A 16,748-nucleotide genomic window follows, 5' to 3' on the forward strand; every position below is an offset into this window, starting at 1 on the left:
GTTTTCTCAAAACTAACTACTATCCGCAGTCAGGATGGCCGAGCGGTTAAGGCGTCAGATTTAAGCTCTGATCCTCGAAAGAGGGCGTGGGTTCGAACCCCACTTCTGACAAATTCTTTCTTTTCATTTCTTCCGCAAAGAAACTCAAACCGTTTTGTCGAGGATAGAGACTGCGAATTTAATCTTTCTAAAAAAAGTTCGTATTTTGGAAAAATAATAATTTCCCCAGTCAGGATGGCCGAGCGGTTAAGGCGTCAGATTTAAGCTCTGATCATCGAAAGAGGACGTGGGTTCGAACCCCACTTCTGACAAATTCTTTCCTTTCATTTCTTCCGCAAAGAAACTCAAACCGTTTTGTCGAGGATAGAGACTGCGAATTTAATCTCTCAAAAAAAGTTCGTTTTCTGAAAACTTACTACTATCCGCAGTCAGGATGGCCGAGCGGTTAAGGCGTCAGATTTAAGCTCTGATCCTCGAAAGAGGGCGTGGGTTCGAACCCCACTTCTGACAAATTCTTTCTTTTCATTTCTTCCGCAAAGAAACCCTATCCGTTTTTTCGAGGAGAGACACTACGAAATTCATCTTTCTAAAAAAAGTTCGTATTTTGGAAAAATAATAATTTCCCCAGTCAGGATGGCCGAGCGGTTAAGGCGTCAGATTTAAGCTCTGATCCTCGAAAGAGGACGTGGGTTCGAACCCCACTTCTGACAAATTCTTTCCTTTCATTTCTTCCGCAAAGAAACTCAAACCGTTTTGTCGAGGATAGAGACTTCAAATTTAATCTCTTAAAAAAAGTTCGTATTCTGGAAAAATAACTAGTTTCCGCAGTCAGGGTGGCCGAGCGGTTAAGGCGTCAGATTTAAGCTCTGATTCTCGAAAGAGGGCGTGGGTTCGAACCCTACTTCTTACAAATTCTTTCCTTTCATTTCTTCCGCAAAGAAACTCAATCCGTTTTTTCGAGGAGAGAGACTTCGAATTTAATCTTTCTAAAAAATTTCGTATTCTGGAAAATTACTATTTTCCGCAGTCAGGATGGCCGAGCGGTTAAGGCGTCAGATATAAGCTCTGATCCTCGAAAGAGGGCGTGGGTACGAACCCCACTTCTTACAAATTCTTTCCTTTCATTTCTTCCGCAAAGAAACTCAATCCGTTTTTTCGCGGAGAGAGACTGCGAATTTAATCTTTCTAAAAAAAGTTCGTATTCTGGAAAATAACTATTTACCGCAGTCAGGATGGCCGAGCGGTTAAGGCGTGAGATATAAGCTCTGATCCTCGAAAGAGGGCGTGGGTTCGAACCCCACTTCTTACAAATTCTATCCTTTCATTTCTTCCGCAAAGAAACCCTATCCGTTTTTTCGAGGAGAGACACTACGAATTTCATCTTTCTAAAAAAATTTCGTATTCTGGAAAAAAAATAATTTCCCCTGTCAGGATGGCCGAGCGGTTAAGGCGTTAGATTTAAGCTCTGATTATCGAAAGAGGGCGTGGGGTCGAACCCCACTTCTGACAAATTCTTTCCTTTCATTTCTTCCGCAAAGAAACTCAAACCGTTTTGTCGAGGATAGAGACTGTGAATTTAATCTCTCAAAAAAGTTCGTATTCTGGAAAAATAACTTGTGTACGCAGTCAGGATGGCCGAGCGGTTAAGGCGTCAGATTTAAGCTCTGATCCTCGAAAGAGGGCGTGGGTTCGAACCCCACTTCTGACAAATTCTTTCTTATCATTTCTTCCGCAAAGAAACTCAAACCGTTTTGTCGAGGATAGAGACTGCGAATTTAATCTTTCTAAAAAAAGTTCGTATTTTGGAAAAATAATAATTTCCCCAGTCAGGATGGCCGAGCGGTTAAGGCGTCAGATTTAAGCTCTGATCCTTGAAAGAGGACGTGGGTTCAAACCCCACTTCTGACAAATTCTTTCCTTTCATTTCTTCCGCAAAGAAACTCAAACCGTTTTGTCGAGGATAGAGACTGCGAATTTAATCTCTCAAAAAAAGTTCGTTTTCTGAAAACTAACTACTATCCGCAGTCAGGATGGCCGAGCGGTTAAGGCGTCAGATTTAAGCTCTGATCCTCGAAAGAGGGCGTGGGTTCGAACCCCACTTCTGACAAATTCTTTCTTTTCATTTCTTCCGCAAAGAAACCCTATCCGTTTTTTCGAGGAGAGACACTACGAAATTCATCTTTCTAAAAAAAGTTCGTATTTTGGAAAAATAATAATTTCCCCAGTCAGGATGGCCGAGCGGTTAAGGCGTCAGATTTAAGCTCTGATCCTCGAAAGAGGACGTGGGTTCGAACCCCACTTCTGACAAATTCTTTCTTTTCATTTCTTCCGCAAAGAAACCCTATCGGTTTTTTCGAGGAGAGAGACTGCGAATTTGATCTCTCAAAAAAAGTTCGTATTCTGGAAAAATAACTAATTTCCGCAGTCAGGATGGCCGAGCGGTTAAGGCGTCAGATTTAAGCTCTGATCCTCGAAAGAGGGCGTGGGTTCGAAACCCACTTCTGACAAATTCTTTCTTTTCATTTCTTCCGCAAAGAAACCCTATCCGTTTTTTCGAGGAGAGAGACTGCGAATTTAATCTCTCAAAAAAGTTCGTATTCTGGAAAAATAACTTGTTTACGCAGTCGGGATGGCCGAGCGGTTAAGGCGTCAGATTTAAGCTCTGATCCTCGAAAGAGGGCGTTGGTTCGAACCCCACTTCTGACAAATTCTTTCCTTTCATTTCTTCCGCAAAGAAACTCAAACCGTTTTGTCGAGGATAGAGACTGCGAATTTAATCTCTCAAAAAAAGTTCGTTTTCTGAAAACTAACTACTATCCGCAGTCAGGATGGCCGAGCGGTTAAGGCGTCAGATTTAAGCTCTGATCCTCGAAAGAGGGCGTGGGTTCGAACCCCACTTCTGACAAATTCTTTCTTTTCATTTCTTCCGCAAAGAAACCCTATCCGTTTTTTCGAGGAGAGAGACTGCGAATTTAATCTTTCTAAAAAAAGTTCGTATTCTGAAAAATAACTATTTTCCGCATTCAGCATGGCCGAGCGGTTAAGGCGTCAGATTTAAGCTCTGATCCTCGAAAGAGGGCGTGGGTTCGAAACCCACTTCTGACAAATTCTTTCTTTTCATTTCTTCCGCAAAGAAACCCTATCCGTTTTTTCGAGGAGAGAGACTGCGAATTTAATCTCTCAAAAAAAGTTCGTATTCTGGAAAAATTACTTGTTTACGCAGTCGGGATGGCCGAGCGGTTAAGGCGTCAGATTTAAGCTCTGATCCTCGAAAGAGGGCGTTGGTTCGAACCCCACTTCTGACAAATTATTTCCTTTCATTTCTTCCGCAAAGAAACTCAATCCGTTTTGTCTAGGAGAGAGACTGCGAATTTGATCTCTCAAAAAAGTTCGTATTCTGGAAAAATAACTAATTTCCGCAGTCAGGATGGCCGAGCGGTTAAGGCGTCAGATTTAAGCTCTGATCCTCGAAAGAGGGCGTGGGTTCAAACCCCACTTCTGACAAATTCTTTCTTTTCATTTCTTCCGCAAAGAAACCCTATCCGTTTTTTCGAGGAGAGAGACTGCGAATTTAATCTTTCTAAAAAAAGTTCGTATTCTGAAAAATAACTATTTTCCGCATTCAGCATGGCCGAGCGGTTAAGGCGTCAGATTTAAGCTCTGATCCTCGAAAGAGGGCGTGGGTTCGAATCCCACTTCTAACAAATTCATTCCTTTCATTTCTTCAGCAAAGAAACTCAAACCGTTTTTTCGAGGAGAGAGACTGCGAATTTAATCTCTCAAAAAAGTTCGTATTCAGGAAAAATAACTATTTTTCGCAGTCAGCATGGCCGAGCGGTTAAGGCGTTAGATTTAAGCTATTATCCTCGAAAGAGGGCGTGGGTTCGAACTCCACTTCTGACAAATTCTTTCCTTTCCTTTCAGCCGCAAAGAAACTCATTCCTTTTTGTCGAGGAGAGAGACTGCGAATTTGATCTCTCAAAAAAAGCTCGTATTCTGGAAAAATAACTAATTTCCGCAGTCAGGATGGCCGAGCGGTTAAGGCGTCAGATTTAAGCTCTGATCCTCGAAAGAGGGCGTGGGTTCGAACCCCACTTCTGACAAATTCTTTCTTTTCATTTCTTCCGCAAAGAAACCCTATCCGTTTTTTCGAGGAGAGAGACTGCGAATTTAATCTTTCTAAAAAAAGTTCGTATTCTGAAAAATAACTAGTTTCCGCAGTCAGGATGGCCGAGCGGTTAAGGCGTCAGATTTAAGCTCTGATCCTCGAAAGAGGGCGTGGGTTCGAACCCCACTTCTGACAAATTCTTTCTTTTCATTTCTTCCGCAAAGAAACCCTATCCGTTTTTTCGAGGAGAGAGACTGCGAATTTAATCTTTCTAAAAAAAGTTCGTATTCTGAAAAATAACTAATTTTCGCAGTCAGGATGGCCGAGTGGTTAAGGCGTCAGATTTAAGCTCTGATCCTCGAAAGAGGGCGTGGGTTCGAACCCCACTTCTGACAAATTCTTTCCTTTCCTTTCTTCCGCAAAGAAACTCAAACCGTTTTGTCGAGTAGAGAGACTGCGAATTTAATCTCTCAAAAAAAGTTCGTATTCTGGAAAAATAACTTGTTTACGCAATCAGGATGGCCGAGCGGTTAAGGCGTCAGATTTAAGCTCTGATCCTCGAACGAAGGCGTGTGTTCGAACCCCACTACTGACAAATTCTTTCTTTTCATTTCTTCCGCAAAGAAACCCTATCCGTTTTTTCGAGGAGAGAGACTGCGAATTTAATCTTTCTAAAAAAAGTTCATTTTCAGAAAAATAACTACTACCCGCAGTCAGGATGGCCGAGCGGTTAAGGCGTCCGATTTAAGCTCTGATCCTCGAAAGAGGGCGTGGGCTCGAATCACACTTCTGACAAATTCTTTCCTTTCATTTCCTCCGCAAAGAAACCCTATCCGTTTTTTCGAGGAGAGAGACTGCGAATTTAATCTTTCTAAAAAAAGTTCGTTTTCAGAAAAATAACTACTATCCGCAGTCAGGATGGCCGAGCGGCTAAGGCGTCCGATTTAAGCTCTGATCCTCGAAATAGGGCGTGGGCTCGAATCACACTTCTGACAAATTCTTTCTTTTCATTTCTTCCGCAAAGAAACCCTATCGGTTTTTTCGAGGAGAGAGACTGCGAATTTAATCTTTCTAAAAAAAGTTCGTATTCTGAAAAATAACTAGTTTCCGCAGTCAGGATGGCCGAGCGGTTAAGGCGTCAGATTTAAGCTTTGATCCTCGGAAGAGGGCGTGGGTTCGAACCCCACTTCTGACAAATTCTTTTTTTTCATTTCTTCCGCAAAGAAACACTATCCGTTTTTTCGAGGAGAGAGACTGCGAATTTGATCTCTCAAAAAAAGTTCGTATTCTGGAAAAATAACTAATTTCCGCAGTCAGGATGGCCGAGCGGTTAAGGCGTCAGATTTAAGCTCTGATCATCGAAAGAGGGCGTGGGTTCGAACCCCACTTCTGACAAATTCTTTCTTTTCATTTCTTCCGCAAAGAAACCCTATCCGTTTTTTCGAGGAGAGAGACTGCGAATTTAATCTTTCTAAAAAAAAGTTCGTATTCTGAAAAATAACTAATTTCCGCAGTCAGGATGGCCGAGCGGTTAAGGCGTCAGATTTAAGCTCTGATCCTCGAAAGAGGGCGTCGGTTCGAACCCCACTTCTGACAAATTATTTCCTTTCATTTCTTCCGCAAAGAAACTCAAACCGTTTTGTCGAGGAGAGACTGCGAATTTGATCTCTCAAAAAAGTTCGTATTCTGGAAAAATAACTAATTTTCGCAGTCAGCATGGCCGAGCGGTTAAGGCGTTAGATTTAAGCTATTATCCTCGAAAGAGGGCGTGGGTTCGAACTCCACTTCTGACAAATTCTTTCCTTTCCTTTCAGCCGCAAAGAAACTCATTCCTTTTTGTCGAGGAGAGAGACTGCGAATTTGATCTCTCAAAAAAAGCTCGTATTCTGGAAAAATAACTAATTTCCGCAGTCAGGATGGCCGAGCGGTTAAGGCGTCAGATTTAAGCTCTGATCCTCGAAAGAGGGCGTGGGTTCGAACCCCACTTCTGACAAATTCTTTCTTTTCATTTCTTCCGCAAAGAAACCCTATCCGTTTTTTCGAGGAGAGAGACTGCGAATTTAATCTTTCTAAAAAAAGTTCGTATTCTGAAAAATAACTATTTTCCGCATTCAGCATGGCCGAGCGGTTAAGGCGTCAGATTTAAGCTCTGATCCTCGAAAGAGGGCGTGGGTTCGAATCCCACTTCTAACAAATTCATTCCTTTCATTTCTTCAGCAAAGAAACTCAAACCGTTTTTTCGAGGAGAGAGACTGCGAATTTAATCTCTCAAAAAAGTTCGTATTCAGGAAAAATAACTATTTTTCGCAGTCAGCATGGCCGAGCGGTTAAGGCGTTAGATTTAAGCTATTATCCTCGAAAGAGGGCGTGGGTTCGAACTCCACTTCTGACAAATTCTTTCCTTTCCTTTCAGCCGCAAAGAAACTCATTCCTTTTTGTCGAGGAGAGAGACTGCGAATTTGATCTCTCAAAAAAAGCTCGTATTCTGGAAAAATAACTAATTTCCGCAGTCAGGATGGCCGAGCGGTTAAGGCGTCAGATTTAAGCTCTGATCCTCGAAAGAGGGCGTGGGTTCGAACCCCACTTCTGACAAATTCTTTCTTTTCATTTCTTCCGCAAAGAAACCCTATCCGTTTTTTCGAGGAGAGAGACTGCGAATTTAATCTTTCTAAAAAAAGTTCGTATTCTGAAAAATAACTAGTTTCCGCAGTCAGGATGGCCGAGCGGTTAAGGCGTCAGATTTAAGCTCTGATCCTCGAAAGAGGGCGTGGGTTCGAACCCCACTTCTGACAAATTCTTTCTTTTCATTTCTTCCGCAAAGAAACCCTATCCGTTTTTTCGAGGAGAGAGACTGCGAATTTAATCTTTCTAAAAAAAGTTCGTATTCTGAAAAATAACTAATTTTCGCAGTCAGGATGGCCGAGTGGTTAAGGCGTCAGATTTAAGCTCTGATCCTCGAAAGAGGGCGTGGGTTCGAACCCCACTTCTGACAAATTCTTTCCTTTCCTTTCTTCCGCAAAGAAACTCAAACCGTTTTGTCGAGTAGAGAGACTGCGAATTTAATCTCTCAAAAAAAGTTCGTATTCTGGAAAAATAACTTGTTTACGCAATCAGGATGGCCGAGCGGTTAAGGCGTCAGATTTAAGCTCTGATCCTCGAACGAAGGCGTGTGTTCGAACCCCACTACTGACAAATTCTTTCTTTTCATTTCTTCCGCAAAGAAACCCTATCCGTTTTTTCGAGGAGAGAGACTGCGAATTTAATCTTTCTAAAAAAAGTTCATTTTCAGAAAAATAACTACTACCCGCAGTCAGGATGGCCGAGCGGTTAAGGCGTCCGATTTAAGCTCTGATCCTCGAAAGAGGGCGTGGGCTCGAATCACACTTCTGACAAATTCTTTCCTTTCATTTCCTCCGCAAAGAAACCCTATCCGTTTTTTCGAGGAGAGAGACTGCGAATTTAATCTTTCTAAAAAAAGTTCGTTTTCAGAAAAATAACTACTATCCGCAGTCAGGATGGCCGAGCGGCTAAGGCGTCCGATTTAAGCTCTGATCCTCGAAATAGGGCGTGGGCTCGAATCACACTTCTGACAAATTCTTTCTTTTCATTTCTTCCGCAAAGAAACCCTATCGGTTTTTTCGAGGAGAGAGACTGCGAATTTAATCTTTCTAAAAAAAGTTCGTATTCTGAAAAATAACTAGTTTCCGCAGTCAGGATGGCCGAGCGGTTAAGGCGTCAGATTTAAGCTTTGATCCTCGGAAGAGGGCGTGGGTTCGAACCCCACTTCTGACAAATTCTTTTTTTTCATTTCTTCCGCAAAGAAACACTATCCGTTTTTTCGAGGAGAGAGACTGCGAATTTGATCTCTCAAAAAAAGTTCGTATTCTGGAAAAATAACTAATTTCCGCAGTCAGGATGGCCGAGCGGTTAAGGCGTCAGATTTAAGCTCTGATCATCGAAAGAGGGCGTGGGTTCGAACCCCACTTCTGACAAATTCTTTCTTTTCATTTCTTCCGCAAAGAAACCCTATCCGTTTTTTCGAGGAGAGAGACTGCGAATTTAATCTTTCTAAAAAAAAGTTCGTATTCTGAAAAATAACTAATTTCCGCAGTCAGGATGGCCGAGCGGTTAAGGCGTCAGATTTAAGCTCTGATCCTCGAAAGAGGGCGTCGGTTCGAACCCCACTTCTGACAAATTATTTCCTTTCATTTCTTCCGCAAAGAAACTCAAACCGTTTTGTCGAGGAGAGACTGCGAATTTGATCTCTCAAAAAAAGTTCTTATTCTGGAAAAATAACTAATTTCCGCAGTCAGGATGGCCGAGCGGTTAAGGCGTCAGATTTAAGCTCTGATTCTCGAAAGAGGGCGTGGGTTCGAACCCCACTTCTTACAAATTCTTTCATTTCTTCCGCAAAGAAACTCAATCCGTTTTTTCGAGGAGGGAGACTGCGAATTTAATCTCTCAAAAAAGTTCGTATTCAGGCAAAAAAACTATTATCCGCAGTCAGGATGGCCGAGCGGTTAAGGCGTCAGATTTAAGCTCTGATCCTCGAAAGAGGGCGCGGGTTCGAATCCCACTTCTAACAGATTCATTCCATTCATTTCTTCCGTAAAGAAACTCAATCTGTTTTTTCGAGGAGAGAGGCTGTGAATTTAATCTCTCAAAAAAGTTCGTATTCTGGAAAAATAACTAATTTCCTCAGTCAGGATGGCCGAGCGGTTAAGGCGTCAGATTTAAGCTCTGATTCTCGAAAGAGGGCGTGGGTTCGAAACCCACTTCTTACAGAATCTTTCCTTTCATTTCTTCCGCAAAGAAACTCAATCGGTTTTTTCGAGGAGAGAGACTGCGAATTTAATCTCTCAAAAAAGTTCGTATTCAGGAAAAATACCCATTTTCCGCAGTCAGGATGGCCGAGCGGTCAAGGCGTCAGATTTAAGCTCTGATCCTCGAAAGAGGGCGTGGGTTCGAACCCCACATCTGACAAATTCTTTCTTTTCATTTCTTCCGCAAAGAAACCCTATCCGTTTTTTCGAGGAGAGAGACTGCGAATTTAATCTTTCTTAAAAAAGTTCGTATTCTGAAAAATAACTAAATTCCGCAGTCAGGATCACCGAGCGGTTTAGGCGTCAGATTTCAGCTCTGATCCTCGAAAGAGGGCGTGGGTTCGAATCCCACTTCTAACAAATTCATTCCTTTCATTTCTTCCGTAAAGAAACTCAATCCGTTTTTTCGAGGAGAGAGACTGAATTTAATCTCTCAAAAAAGTTCGTATTCTGGAAAAATAACTTATTTCCGCAGTCAGGATGGCCGAGCGGTTAAGGCGTCAGATTTAAGCTCTGATTCTCGAAAGAGGGCGTGGGTTCGAACCCCACTTCTTACAAATTCTTTCCTTTCATTTCTTCCGCAAAGAAACTCAATCCGTTTTTTCGAATAGAGAGACTGCGAATTTAATCTCTCAAAAAAGATCGTATTCAGGAAAAATAACTATTTTCCGCAGTCAGGATGGCCGAGCGGTTAAGGCGTCAGATTTAAGCTCTGATCCTCGAAAGAGGGCGTGGGTTTTAACCCCACTTCTGACAAACTCTTTCTTTTCATTTCTTCCGCAAAGAAACCCTATCCGTTTTTTCAAGGAGAGAGACTGCGAATTTAATCTTTCTAAAAAAAGTTCGTATTCTGAAAAATAACTAAATTCCGCAGTCAGGATCACCGAGCGGTTTAGGCGTCAGATTTAAGCTCTGATCCTCGAAAGAGTGCGTGGGTTCGAACCCCACTTATGACAACTTCTTTCCTTTCATTTCTTCCGCAAAGAAACTCAATCCGTTTTTTCGAGGAGAGAGACTGCGAATTTAATCTCTCAAAAAAGTTCGTATTCAGGAAAAATAACTATTTTCCGCAGTCAGGATGGCCGAGCGCTTAAGGCGTCAGATTTAAGCTCTGATCCTCGAAAGAGGGCGTGGGTTTGAACCCCACTTTTGACAAATTTTTCTTTTCATTTCTTCCGCAAAGAAACCCTATCCGTTTTTTCGAGGAGAGACACTACGAATTTCATCTTTCTAAAAAAAGTTCGTTTTCTGGAAAATTAATAATTTCCCTAGTCAGGATGGCCGAGCGGTTAAGGCGTCAGATTTAAGCTCTGTTCCTCGAAAGAGGGCGTGGGTTCGAACCCCCATTCTGAGAAATTCAATCGTTCATTTCTTCCGCAAAGAAACTCAATCCGTTTTTTCGAGGAGAGAGTCTGCGAATTTAATCTTTGTAAAAAATGTTCGTATTCTGAAAAATAACTAACTTCCGCAGTCAGGATGGCCGAGCGGTTAAGGCGTCAGATTTAAGCTCTGATCCTCGAAAGAGGGCGTGGGTTCGAACCCCACTTCTAACAAATTCATTCCTTTCATTTCTTCCGTAAAGAAACTCAATCCGTTTTTTCGAGAAGAGAGACTGTGAATTTAATTTCTCAAAAAAGTTCGTATTCGGGAAAAATAACTTATTTCCGCAGTCAGGATGGCCGAGCGGTTAAGGCGTCAGATTTAAGCTCTGATTCTCGAAAGAGGGCGTGGGTTCGAAACCCACTTCTTACAGAATCTTTCCTTTCATTTCTTCCGCAAAGAAACTCAATCCGTTTTTTCGAGGAGAGAGACTGCGAATTTAATCTCTCAAAAAAGTTCGTATTCAGGAAAAATACCCTTTTTCCGCAGTCAGGATGGCCGAGCGGTCAAGGCGTCAGATTTAAACTCTGATCCTCGAAAGAGGGCGTGGGTTCGAACCCCACGTCTGACAAATTCTTTCTTTTCATTTCTTCCGCAAAGAAACCCTATCCGTTTTTTCGAGGAGAGAGACTGCGAATTTAATCTTTCTTAAAAAAGTTCGTATTCTGAAAAATAACTAAATTCCGCAGTCAGGATCACCGAGCGGTTTAGGCGTCAGATTTCAGCTCTGATCCTCGAAAGAGGGCGTGGGTTCGAATCCCACTTCTAACAAATTCATTCCTTTCATTTCTTCCGTAAAGAAACTCAATCCGTTTTTTCGAGGAGAGAGACTGAATTTAATCACTCAAAAAAGTTCGAATTCTGGAAAAATAACTTATTTCCGCAGTCAGGATGGCCGAGCGGTTAAGGCGTCAGATTTAAGCTCTGATTCTCGAAAGAGGGCGTGGGTTCGAACCCCACTTCTTACAAATTCTTTCCTTTCATTTCTTCCGCAAAGAAACCCTATCCGTTTTTTCGAGGAGAGATACTGCGAATTTAATCTTTCTAAAAAAAGTTCGTATTCTGAAAAATAACTAATTTCCGCAGTCAGGATCACCGAGCGGTTTAGGCGTCAGATTTAAGCTCTGATCCTCGAAAGAGTGCGTGGGTTCGAACCCCACTTCTGACAACTTCTTTCCTTTCATTTCTTCCGCAAAGAAACTCAATCCGTTTTTTCGAGGAGAGAGACTGCGAATTTAATCTCTCAAAAAAGTTCGTATTCAGGAAAAATAACTATTTTCCGCAGTCAGGATGGCCGAGCGGTTAAGGCGTCAGATTTAAGCTCTGATCCTCGAAAGAGGGCGTGGGTTTGAACCCCACTTTTGACAAATTCTTTCTTTTCATTTCTTCCGCAAAGAAACCCTATCCGTTTTTTCGAGGAGAGACACTACGAATTTCATCTTTCTAAAAAAAGTTCGTTTTCTGGAAAAATAATAATTTCCCTAGTCAGGATGGCCGAGCGGTTAAGGCGTCAGATTTAAGCTCTGAACCTCGAAAGAGGGCGTGGGTTCGAACCCCACTTCTGACAAATTCTTTCCTTTCATTTCTTCCGTAAAGAATCTCAATCCGTTTTTTCGAGGAGAGAGACTGAATTTATTCTCTCAAAAAAGTTCGTATTCTGGAAAAATAACTTATTTCCGCAGTCAGGATGGCCGAGCGGTAAGGGCGTCAGATTTAAGCTCTGATTCTCGAAAGAGGGCGTGGGTTCCAACCCACTTCTTACAAATTCTTTCCTTTCATTTCTTCCGCAAAGAAACTCAATCAGTTTTTTCGAGGAGAGAGACTGCGAATTTAATCTCTCATAAAAGTTCGTATTCAGGAAAAATAACTATTTTCCGCAGTCACGATGGCCGTGCGGTTAAGGCGTCAGATTTAAGCTCTGATCCTCGAAAGAGGGCGTGGGTTTTAACCCCACTTCTGACAAATTCTTTCTTTTCATTTCTTCCGGAAAGAAACCCTATCCGATTTTTCGAGGAAAGAGACTGCGAATTTAATCTTTCTAAAAAAAGTTCGTATTCTGAAAAATAACTAAATTCCGCAGTCAGGATCACCGAGCGGTTTAGGCGTCAGATTGAAGCTCTGATCCTCGAAAGAGTGCGTGGGTTCGAACCCCACTTCTGACAACTTCTTTCCTTTCATTTCTTCCGCAAAGAAACTCAAACCGTTTTGTCGAGGAGAGAGACTGCGAATTTGATCTCTCAAAAAAATTTCGTATTCTGGAAAAATAACTTGTTTACGCAGTCAGGATGGCCGAGCGGTTAAGGCGTCAGATTTAAGCTCTGATCCTCGAAAGAAGGCGTGGGTTCGAACCACACTTCTGACAAATTCTTTCTTATCATTTCTTCCGCAAAGAAACCCTATCCGTTTTTTTCGAGGAGAGAGACTGCGAATTTAATCTTTGTAAAAAAGTTCGTATTCGGAAAAATAACTAATTTCCGCAGTCAGGATGGCCGAGCGTTTAAGGCGTCAGATTTAAGCTCTGATCATCAAAGAGGGCGTGGTTTCGAACCCCACTTCTAACAAATTCATTCCTTTCATTTCTTCCGTAAAAAAACTCAATCCGTTTTTTCGAGGAGAGAGACTGTGAATTTAATCTCTCAAAAAAGTTCGTATTCTGGAAAAATAACTAATTTCCGCAGTCAGGATGGCCGAGCGGTTAAGGCGTCAGATTTAAGCTCTGATCCTCGAAAGAGGGCGTGGGTTCGAATCCCACTTCTAACAAATTCATTCCTTTCATTTCTTCCGTAAAGAAACTCAATCCGTTTTTTCGAGGAGAGAGACTGTGAATTTAATCTCTCAAAAAAGTTCGTATTCTGGAAAAATAACTAATTTCCGCAGTCAGGATGGCCGAGCGGTTAAGGCGTCAGATTTAAGCTCTGATCCTCGAAAGAGAGCGTGGGTTCGAATCCCACTTCTAACAAATTCATTCCTTTCATTTCTTCCGTAAAGAAACTCAATCCGTTTTTTCGAGGAGAGAGACTGTGAATTTAATCTCTCAAAAAAGTTCGTATTCTGAAAAATAACTAATTTCCCCAGTCAGGATGGCCGAGCGGTTAAGGCGTCAGATTTAAGCTCTGATCCTCGAAAGAGGGCGTGGGTTCGAACCCCACTTCTGACAAATTCTTTCCTTTCATTTCTTCCGCAAAGAATCTCAAACCGTTTTGTCGAGGAGAGATACTGCGAATTTGATCTCTCAAAAAAAGTTCGTATGCTGGAAAAATAACTTGTTTACGCAGTCAGGATGGCCGAGCGGTTAAGGCGTCAGATTTAAGCTCTGATCCTCGAAAGAAGGCGTGGGTACGAACCCCACTTCTGACAAATTCTTTCTTATCATTTCTTCCGCAAAGAAACCCTATCCGTTTTTTCGAGGAGAGAGACTGCGAATTTAATCTTTGTAAAAAAGTTCGTATTCTGAAAAATAACTAATTTCCGCAGTCAGGATGGCCGAGCGGTTAAGGCGTCAGATTTAAGCTCTGATCCTCGAAAGAGGGCGTGGGTTCGAACCCCACTTCTAACAAATTCATTCCTTTCATTTCTTCCGTAAAGAAACTCAATCCGTTTTTTCGAGGAGAGAGACTGTGAATTTAATCTTTCAAAAAAGTTCGTATTCTGGAAAAATAACTCATTTCCGCAGTCAGGATGGCCGAGCGGTTAAGGCGTCAGATTTAAGCTCTGATCCTCGAAAGAGGGCGTGGGTTCGAACCCTACTTCTGACAATTTATTTCCTTTCATTTCTTCCACAAAGAAACTCATTCCGTTTTGTCGAGGAGAGAGACTGCGAATTTGATCTCTCAAAAAAAGTTCGTATTCTGGAAAAATAACTTGTTTACGCAGCCAGGATGGCCGAGCGGTTAGGGCGTCAGATTTAAGCTCTGATCCTCGAAAGAGGGCGTGGGTTCGAACCCCACTTCTGACAAATTCTTTCTTTTCATTTCTTCCGCAAAGAAACCCTATCCGTTTTTTCGAGGAGAGAGACTGCAAATTTAATCTTTCTAAAAAAAGTTCGTATTCTGAAAAATAACTAAATTCCGCAGTCAGGATCACCGAGCGGTTTAGGCGTCAGATTTAAGCTCTGATCCTCGAAAGAGGGCGTTGGTTCGAACCCCACTTCTGACAAATTATTTCCTTTCATTTCTTCCGCAAAGAAACTCAATCCGTTTTGTCCAGGAGAGAGACTGCGAATTTGATCTTCCTAAAAAAAGTTCGTATTCTGGAAAAATAACTAATTTCCGCAGTCAGGATGGCCGAGCGGCTAAGGCGTCAGATTTAAGCTCTGATCCTCGAAAGAGGGCGTGGGTTCGAACCATACTTCTTTCAAATTCTTTCTTTTCATTTCTTCCGCAAAGAAACCCTATCCGTTTTTTCGAGGAGAGAGACTGCGAATTTAATCTTCCTAAAAAAAGTTCGTATTCTGAAAAATAACTAATTTCCGCAGTCAGGATGGCCTAGCCGTTAAGGCGTCAGATTTAAGCTCTGATTCTCGAAAGAGAGCGTGGGTTCGAACCCCACTTCTTACAAATTCTTTCCTTTCATTTCTTCCGCAAAGAAACCCTATCCGTTTTTTCGAGGAGAGAGACTGAGAATTTAATATCTCAAAAAAGTTCGTATTCAGGAAAAATAACTACTATCCGCAGTCAGGATGGCCGAGCGGTTAAGGCTTCAGATTTAAGCTGTGATCCTCGAAAGAGGGCGTGAGTTTGAACCCCACTTCTGACAAATTCTTTCTTTTCATTTCTTCCGCAAAGAAACCCTATCCGTTTTTTCGAGGAGTGACACTACGAATTTCATCTTTCTAAAAAAAGTTCGTTTTCTGGAAAAATAATAATTTCCCCAGTCAGGATGGCCGAGCGGTTAAGGCGTCAGATTTAAGCTCTGATTCTCGAAAGAGGGCGTGGGTTCGAACCCCACTTCTTACAAATTCTTTCATTTCTTCCGCAAAGAAACTCAATCCGTTTTTTCGAGGAGAGAGACTGCGAATTTAATCTCTCAAAAAAGTTCGTATTCAGGAAAAATAACTATTTTCCGCAGTCAGGATGGCCGAGCGGTTAAGGCGTCAGATTTAAGCTCTGATCCTCGAAAGAGGGCGTGGGTTTGAACCCCACTTTTGACAAATTCTTTCTTTTCATTTCTTCCGCAAAGAAACCCTATCCGTTTTTTCGAGGAGAGACACTACGAATTTCCTCTTTCTAAAAAAAGTTCGTTTTCTGGAAAAATAATAATTTCCCTAGTCAGGATGGCCGAGCGGTTAAGGCGTCAGATTTAAGCTCTGTTCCTCGATAGAGGGCGTGGGTTCGAACACCCATTCTGAGAAATTCATTCGTTCATTTCTTCCGCAAAGAAACTCAATCCGTTTTTTCGAGGAGAGAGACTGCGAATTTAATCTTTGTAAAAAAAGTTCGTATTCTGAAAAATAACTAATTTCCGCAGTCAGGATGGCCGAGCGGTTAAGGCGTCAGATTTAAGCTCTGATCCTCGAAAGAGGGCGTGGGTTCGAACCCCACTTCTAACAAATTCATTCCTTTCATTTCTTCCGCAAAGAAACCCTATCCGTTTTTTCGAGGAGAGAGACTGCGAATTTAATCTTTCTTAAAAAAGTTCGTTTTCTGAAAAATAACTAAATTCCGCAGTCAGGATCACCGAGCGGTTTAGGCGTCAGATTTCAGCTCTGATCCTCGAAAGAGGGCGTGGGTTCGAATCCCACTTCTAACAAATTCATTCCTTTCATTTCTTCCGTAAAGAAACTCAATCCGTTTTTTCGAGGGGAGAGACTGAATTTAATCTCTCAAAAAAGTTCGTATTCAGGAAAAATAACTATTTTCCGCAGTCAGGATGGCCGAGCGGTTAAGGCGTCAGATTTAAGCTCTGATCCTCGAAAGAGGGCGTGGGTTTGAACCCCACTTTTGACAAATTCTTTCTTTTCATTTCTTCCGCAAAGAAACCCTATCCGTTTTTTCGAGGAGAGACACTACGAATTTCCTCTTTCTAAAAAAAGTTCGTTTTCTGGAAAAATAATAATTTCCCTAGTCAGGATGGCCGAGCGGTTAAGGCGTCAGATTTAAGCTCTGTTCCTCGATAGAGGGCGTGGGTTCGAACACCCATTCTGAGAAATTCATTCGTTCATTTCTTCCGCAAAGAAACTCAATCCGTTTTTTCGAGGAGAGAGACTGCGAATTTAATCTTTGTAAAAAAAGTTCGTATTCTGAAAAATAACTAATTTCCGCAGTCAGGATGGCCGAGCGGTTAAGGCGTCAGATTTAAGCTCTGATCCTCGAAAGAGGGCGTGGGTTCGAACCCCACTTCTAACAAATTCATTCCTTTCATTTCTTCCGTAAAGAAACTCAATCCGTTTTTTCGAGGGGAGAGACTGAATTTAATCTCTCAAAAAAGTTCGTATTCAG

The 16,748-nt window shown here is 42.0% G+C and overlaps 47 non-coding genes across 47 annotated transcripts; all 47 read left to right on the forward strand.

Annotated features, from left to right (window-relative positions):
- Positions 1-28: 28 nt before the first annotated feature.
- On the forward strand, positions 29-111 carry TRNAL-UAA (transfer RNA leucine (anticodon UAA)). The gene has a single exon. It is a non-coding gene; the product is annotated as a tRNA-Leu (tRNA).
- A 117-nt stretch (positions 112-228) lies between these two features.
- TRNAL-UAA (transfer RNA leucine (anticodon UAA)) lies at positions 229-311 on the forward strand. The gene has a single exon. It is a non-coding gene; the product is annotated as a tRNA-Leu (tRNA).
- A 116-nt stretch (positions 312-427) lies between these two features.
- Positions 428-510, forward strand: TRNAL-UAA (transfer RNA leucine (anticodon UAA)). Its single transcript has one exon. It is a non-coding gene; the product is annotated as a tRNA-Leu (tRNA).
- Positions 511-627: 117 nt separating this feature from the next.
- On the forward strand, positions 628-710 carry TRNAL-UAA (transfer RNA leucine (anticodon UAA)). The gene has a single exon. It is a non-coding gene; the product is annotated as a tRNA-Leu (tRNA).
- Positions 711-1,625: 915 nt separating this feature from the next.
- On the forward strand, positions 1,626-1,708 carry TRNAL-UAA (transfer RNA leucine (anticodon UAA)). The gene has a single exon. It is a non-coding gene; the product is annotated as a tRNA-Leu (tRNA).
- A 117-nt stretch (positions 1,709-1,825) lies between these two features.
- TRNAL-UAA (transfer RNA leucine (anticodon UAA)) lies at positions 1,826-1,908 on the forward strand. The gene has a single exon. It is a non-coding gene; the product is annotated as a tRNA-Leu (tRNA).
- Positions 1,909-2,024: 116 nt separating this feature from the next.
- TRNAL-UAA (transfer RNA leucine (anticodon UAA)) lies at positions 2,025-2,107 on the forward strand. Its single transcript has one exon. It is a non-coding gene; the product is annotated as a tRNA-Leu (tRNA).
- Positions 2,108-2,224: 117 nt separating this feature from the next.
- Positions 2,225-2,307, forward strand: TRNAL-UAA (transfer RNA leucine (anticodon UAA)). Its single transcript has one exon. It is a non-coding gene; the product is annotated as a tRNA-Leu (tRNA).
- Positions 2,308-2,424: 117 nt separating this feature from the next.
- TRNAL-UAA (transfer RNA leucine (anticodon UAA)) lies at positions 2,425-2,507 on the forward strand. Its single transcript has one exon. It is a non-coding gene; the product is annotated as a tRNA-Leu (tRNA).
- Positions 2,508-2,623: 116 nt separating this feature from the next.
- On the forward strand, positions 2,624-2,706 carry TRNAL-UAA (transfer RNA leucine (anticodon UAA)). Its single transcript has one exon. It is a non-coding gene; the product is annotated as a tRNA-Leu (tRNA).
- Positions 2,707-2,822: 116 nt separating this feature from the next.
- Positions 2,823-2,905, forward strand: TRNAL-UAA (transfer RNA leucine (anticodon UAA)). The gene has a single exon. It is a non-coding gene; the product is annotated as a tRNA-Leu (tRNA).
- Positions 2,906-3,222: 317 nt separating this feature from the next.
- On the forward strand, positions 3,223-3,305 carry TRNAL-UAA (transfer RNA leucine (anticodon UAA)). The gene has a single exon. It is a non-coding gene; the product is annotated as a tRNA-Leu (tRNA).
- A 116-nt stretch (positions 3,306-3,421) lies between these two features.
- Positions 3,422-3,504, forward strand: TRNAL-UAA (transfer RNA leucine (anticodon UAA)). The gene has a single exon. It is a non-coding gene; the product is annotated as a tRNA-Leu (tRNA).
- A 516-nt stretch (positions 3,505-4,020) lies between these two features.
- TRNAL-UAA (transfer RNA leucine (anticodon UAA)) lies at positions 4,021-4,103 on the forward strand. Its single transcript has one exon. It is a non-coding gene; the product is annotated as a tRNA-Leu (tRNA).
- Positions 4,104-4,220: 117 nt separating this feature from the next.
- On the forward strand, positions 4,221-4,303 carry TRNAL-UAA (transfer RNA leucine (anticodon UAA)). Its single transcript has one exon. It is a non-coding gene; the product is annotated as a tRNA-Leu (tRNA).
- A 117-nt stretch (positions 4,304-4,420) lies between these two features.
- Positions 4,421-4,503, forward strand: TRNAL-UAA (transfer RNA leucine (anticodon UAA)). The gene has a single exon. It is a non-coding gene; the product is annotated as a tRNA-Leu (tRNA).
- Positions 4,504-5,220: 717 nt separating this feature from the next.
- Positions 5,221-5,303, forward strand: TRNAL-UAA (transfer RNA leucine (anticodon UAA)). Its single transcript has one exon. It is a non-coding gene; the product is annotated as a tRNA-Leu (tRNA).
- A 117-nt stretch (positions 5,304-5,420) lies between these two features.
- TRNAL-UAA (transfer RNA leucine (anticodon UAA)) lies at positions 5,421-5,503 on the forward strand. The gene has a single exon. It is a non-coding gene; the product is annotated as a tRNA-Leu (tRNA).
- A 118-nt stretch (positions 5,504-5,621) lies between these two features.
- TRNAL-UAA (transfer RNA leucine (anticodon UAA)) lies at positions 5,622-5,704 on the forward strand. The gene has a single exon. It is a non-coding gene; the product is annotated as a tRNA-Leu (tRNA).
- A 314-nt stretch (positions 5,705-6,018) lies between these two features.
- TRNAL-UAA (transfer RNA leucine (anticodon UAA)) lies at positions 6,019-6,101 on the forward strand. The gene has a single exon. It is a non-coding gene; the product is annotated as a tRNA-Leu (tRNA).
- Positions 6,102-6,617: 516 nt separating this feature from the next.
- TRNAL-UAA (transfer RNA leucine (anticodon UAA)) lies at positions 6,618-6,700 on the forward strand. The gene has a single exon. It is a non-coding gene; the product is annotated as a tRNA-Leu (tRNA).
- A 117-nt stretch (positions 6,701-6,817) lies between these two features.
- Positions 6,818-6,900, forward strand: TRNAL-UAA (transfer RNA leucine (anticodon UAA)). Its single transcript has one exon. It is a non-coding gene; the product is annotated as a tRNA-Leu (tRNA).
- A 117-nt stretch (positions 6,901-7,017) lies between these two features.
- TRNAL-UAA (transfer RNA leucine (anticodon UAA)) lies at positions 7,018-7,100 on the forward strand. The gene has a single exon. It is a non-coding gene; the product is annotated as a tRNA-Leu (tRNA).
- Positions 7,101-7,817: 717 nt separating this feature from the next.
- TRNAL-UAA (transfer RNA leucine (anticodon UAA)) lies at positions 7,818-7,900 on the forward strand. Its single transcript has one exon. It is a non-coding gene; the product is annotated as a tRNA-Leu (tRNA).
- Positions 7,901-8,017: 117 nt separating this feature from the next.
- Positions 8,018-8,100, forward strand: TRNAL-UAA (transfer RNA leucine (anticodon UAA)). The gene has a single exon. It is a non-coding gene; the product is annotated as a tRNA-Leu (tRNA).
- Positions 8,101-8,218: 118 nt separating this feature from the next.
- Positions 8,219-8,301, forward strand: TRNAL-UAA (transfer RNA leucine (anticodon UAA)). The gene has a single exon. It is a non-coding gene; the product is annotated as a tRNA-Leu (tRNA).
- Positions 8,302-8,416: 115 nt separating this feature from the next.
- Positions 8,417-8,499, forward strand: TRNAL-UAA (transfer RNA leucine (anticodon UAA)). The gene has a single exon. It is a non-coding gene; the product is annotated as a tRNA-Leu (tRNA).
- A 509-nt stretch (positions 8,500-9,008) lies between these two features.
- Positions 9,009-9,091, forward strand: TRNAL-UAA (transfer RNA leucine (anticodon UAA)). The gene has a single exon. It is a non-coding gene; the product is annotated as a tRNA-Leu (tRNA).
- A 314-nt stretch (positions 9,092-9,405) lies between these two features.
- On the forward strand, positions 9,406-9,488 carry TRNAL-UAA (transfer RNA leucine (anticodon UAA)). The gene has a single exon. It is a non-coding gene; the product is annotated as a tRNA-Leu (tRNA).
- A 913-nt stretch (positions 9,489-10,401) lies between these two features.
- TRNAL-UAA (transfer RNA leucine (anticodon UAA)) lies at positions 10,402-10,484 on the forward strand. Its single transcript has one exon. It is a non-coding gene; the product is annotated as a tRNA-Leu (tRNA).
- Positions 10,485-10,799: 315 nt separating this feature from the next.
- On the forward strand, positions 10,800-10,882 carry TRNAL-UAA (transfer RNA leucine (anticodon UAA)). The gene has a single exon. It is a non-coding gene; the product is annotated as a tRNA-Leu (tRNA).
- Positions 10,883-11,196: 314 nt separating this feature from the next.
- TRNAL-UAA (transfer RNA leucine (anticodon UAA)) lies at positions 11,197-11,279 on the forward strand. The gene has a single exon. It is a non-coding gene; the product is annotated as a tRNA-Leu (tRNA).
- A 316-nt stretch (positions 11,280-11,595) lies between these two features.
- Positions 11,596-11,678, forward strand: TRNAL-UAA (transfer RNA leucine (anticodon UAA)). Its single transcript has one exon. It is a non-coding gene; the product is annotated as a tRNA-Leu (tRNA).
- A 117-nt stretch (positions 11,679-11,795) lies between these two features.
- On the forward strand, positions 11,796-11,878 carry TRNAL-UAA (transfer RNA leucine (anticodon UAA)). The gene has a single exon. It is a non-coding gene; the product is annotated as a tRNA-Leu (tRNA).
- Positions 11,879-12,590: 712 nt separating this feature from the next.
- Positions 12,591-12,673, forward strand: TRNAL-UAA (transfer RNA leucine (anticodon UAA)). The gene has a single exon. It is a non-coding gene; the product is annotated as a tRNA-Leu (tRNA).
- A 315-nt stretch (positions 12,674-12,988) lies between these two features.
- TRNAL-UAA (transfer RNA leucine (anticodon UAA)) lies at positions 12,989-13,071 on the forward strand. Its single transcript has one exon. It is a non-coding gene; the product is annotated as a tRNA-Leu (tRNA).
- A 116-nt stretch (positions 13,072-13,187) lies between these two features.
- Positions 13,188-13,270, forward strand: TRNAL-UAA (transfer RNA leucine (anticodon UAA)). Its single transcript has one exon. It is a non-coding gene; the product is annotated as a tRNA-Leu (tRNA).
- A 115-nt stretch (positions 13,271-13,385) lies between these two features.
- On the forward strand, positions 13,386-13,468 carry TRNAL-UAA (transfer RNA leucine (anticodon UAA)). Its single transcript has one exon. It is a non-coding gene; the product is annotated as a tRNA-Leu (tRNA).
- Positions 13,469-13,585: 117 nt separating this feature from the next.
- TRNAL-UAA (transfer RNA leucine (anticodon UAA)) lies at positions 13,586-13,668 on the forward strand. The gene has a single exon. It is a non-coding gene; the product is annotated as a tRNA-Leu (tRNA).
- A 116-nt stretch (positions 13,669-13,784) lies between these two features.
- Positions 13,785-13,867, forward strand: TRNAL-UAA (transfer RNA leucine (anticodon UAA)). Its single transcript has one exon. It is a non-coding gene; the product is annotated as a tRNA-Leu (tRNA).
- Positions 13,868-13,983: 116 nt separating this feature from the next.
- Positions 13,984-14,066, forward strand: TRNAL-UAA (transfer RNA leucine (anticodon UAA)). The gene has a single exon. It is a non-coding gene; the product is annotated as a tRNA-Leu (tRNA).
- Positions 14,067-14,183: 117 nt separating this feature from the next.
- Positions 14,184-14,266, forward strand: TRNAL-UAA (transfer RNA leucine (anticodon UAA)). The gene has a single exon. It is a non-coding gene; the product is annotated as a tRNA-Leu (tRNA).
- Positions 14,267-15,183: 917 nt separating this feature from the next.
- On the forward strand, positions 15,184-15,266 carry TRNAL-UAA (transfer RNA leucine (anticodon UAA)). Its single transcript has one exon. It is a non-coding gene; the product is annotated as a tRNA-Leu (tRNA).
- Positions 15,267-15,377: 111 nt separating this feature from the next.
- On the forward strand, positions 15,378-15,460 carry TRNAL-UAA (transfer RNA leucine (anticodon UAA)). The gene has a single exon. It is a non-coding gene; the product is annotated as a tRNA-Leu (tRNA).
- A 316-nt stretch (positions 15,461-15,776) lies between these two features.
- Positions 15,777-15,859, forward strand: TRNAL-UAA (transfer RNA leucine (anticodon UAA)). Its single transcript has one exon. It is a non-coding gene; the product is annotated as a tRNA-Leu (tRNA).
- A 314-nt stretch (positions 15,860-16,173) lies between these two features.
- TRNAL-UAA (transfer RNA leucine (anticodon UAA)) lies at positions 16,174-16,256 on the forward strand. Its single transcript has one exon. It is a non-coding gene; the product is annotated as a tRNA-Leu (tRNA).
- Positions 16,257-16,572: 316 nt separating this feature from the next.
- TRNAL-UAA (transfer RNA leucine (anticodon UAA)) lies at positions 16,573-16,655 on the forward strand. Its single transcript has one exon. It is a non-coding gene; the product is annotated as a tRNA-Leu (tRNA).
- Positions 16,656-16,748: the final 93 nt, after the last annotated feature.

Source organism: Leiobunum rupestre, chromosome 1 (genome assembly GCF_980474605.1).
Source record: "Leiobunum rupestre chromosome 1, qqLeiRupe1.1.hap1, whole genome shotgun sequence".
In the NCBI taxonomy this organism is placed as follows: domain Eukaryota; kingdom Metazoa; phylum Arthropoda; class Arachnida; order Opiliones; family Sclerosomatidae; genus Leiobunum; species Leiobunum rupestre.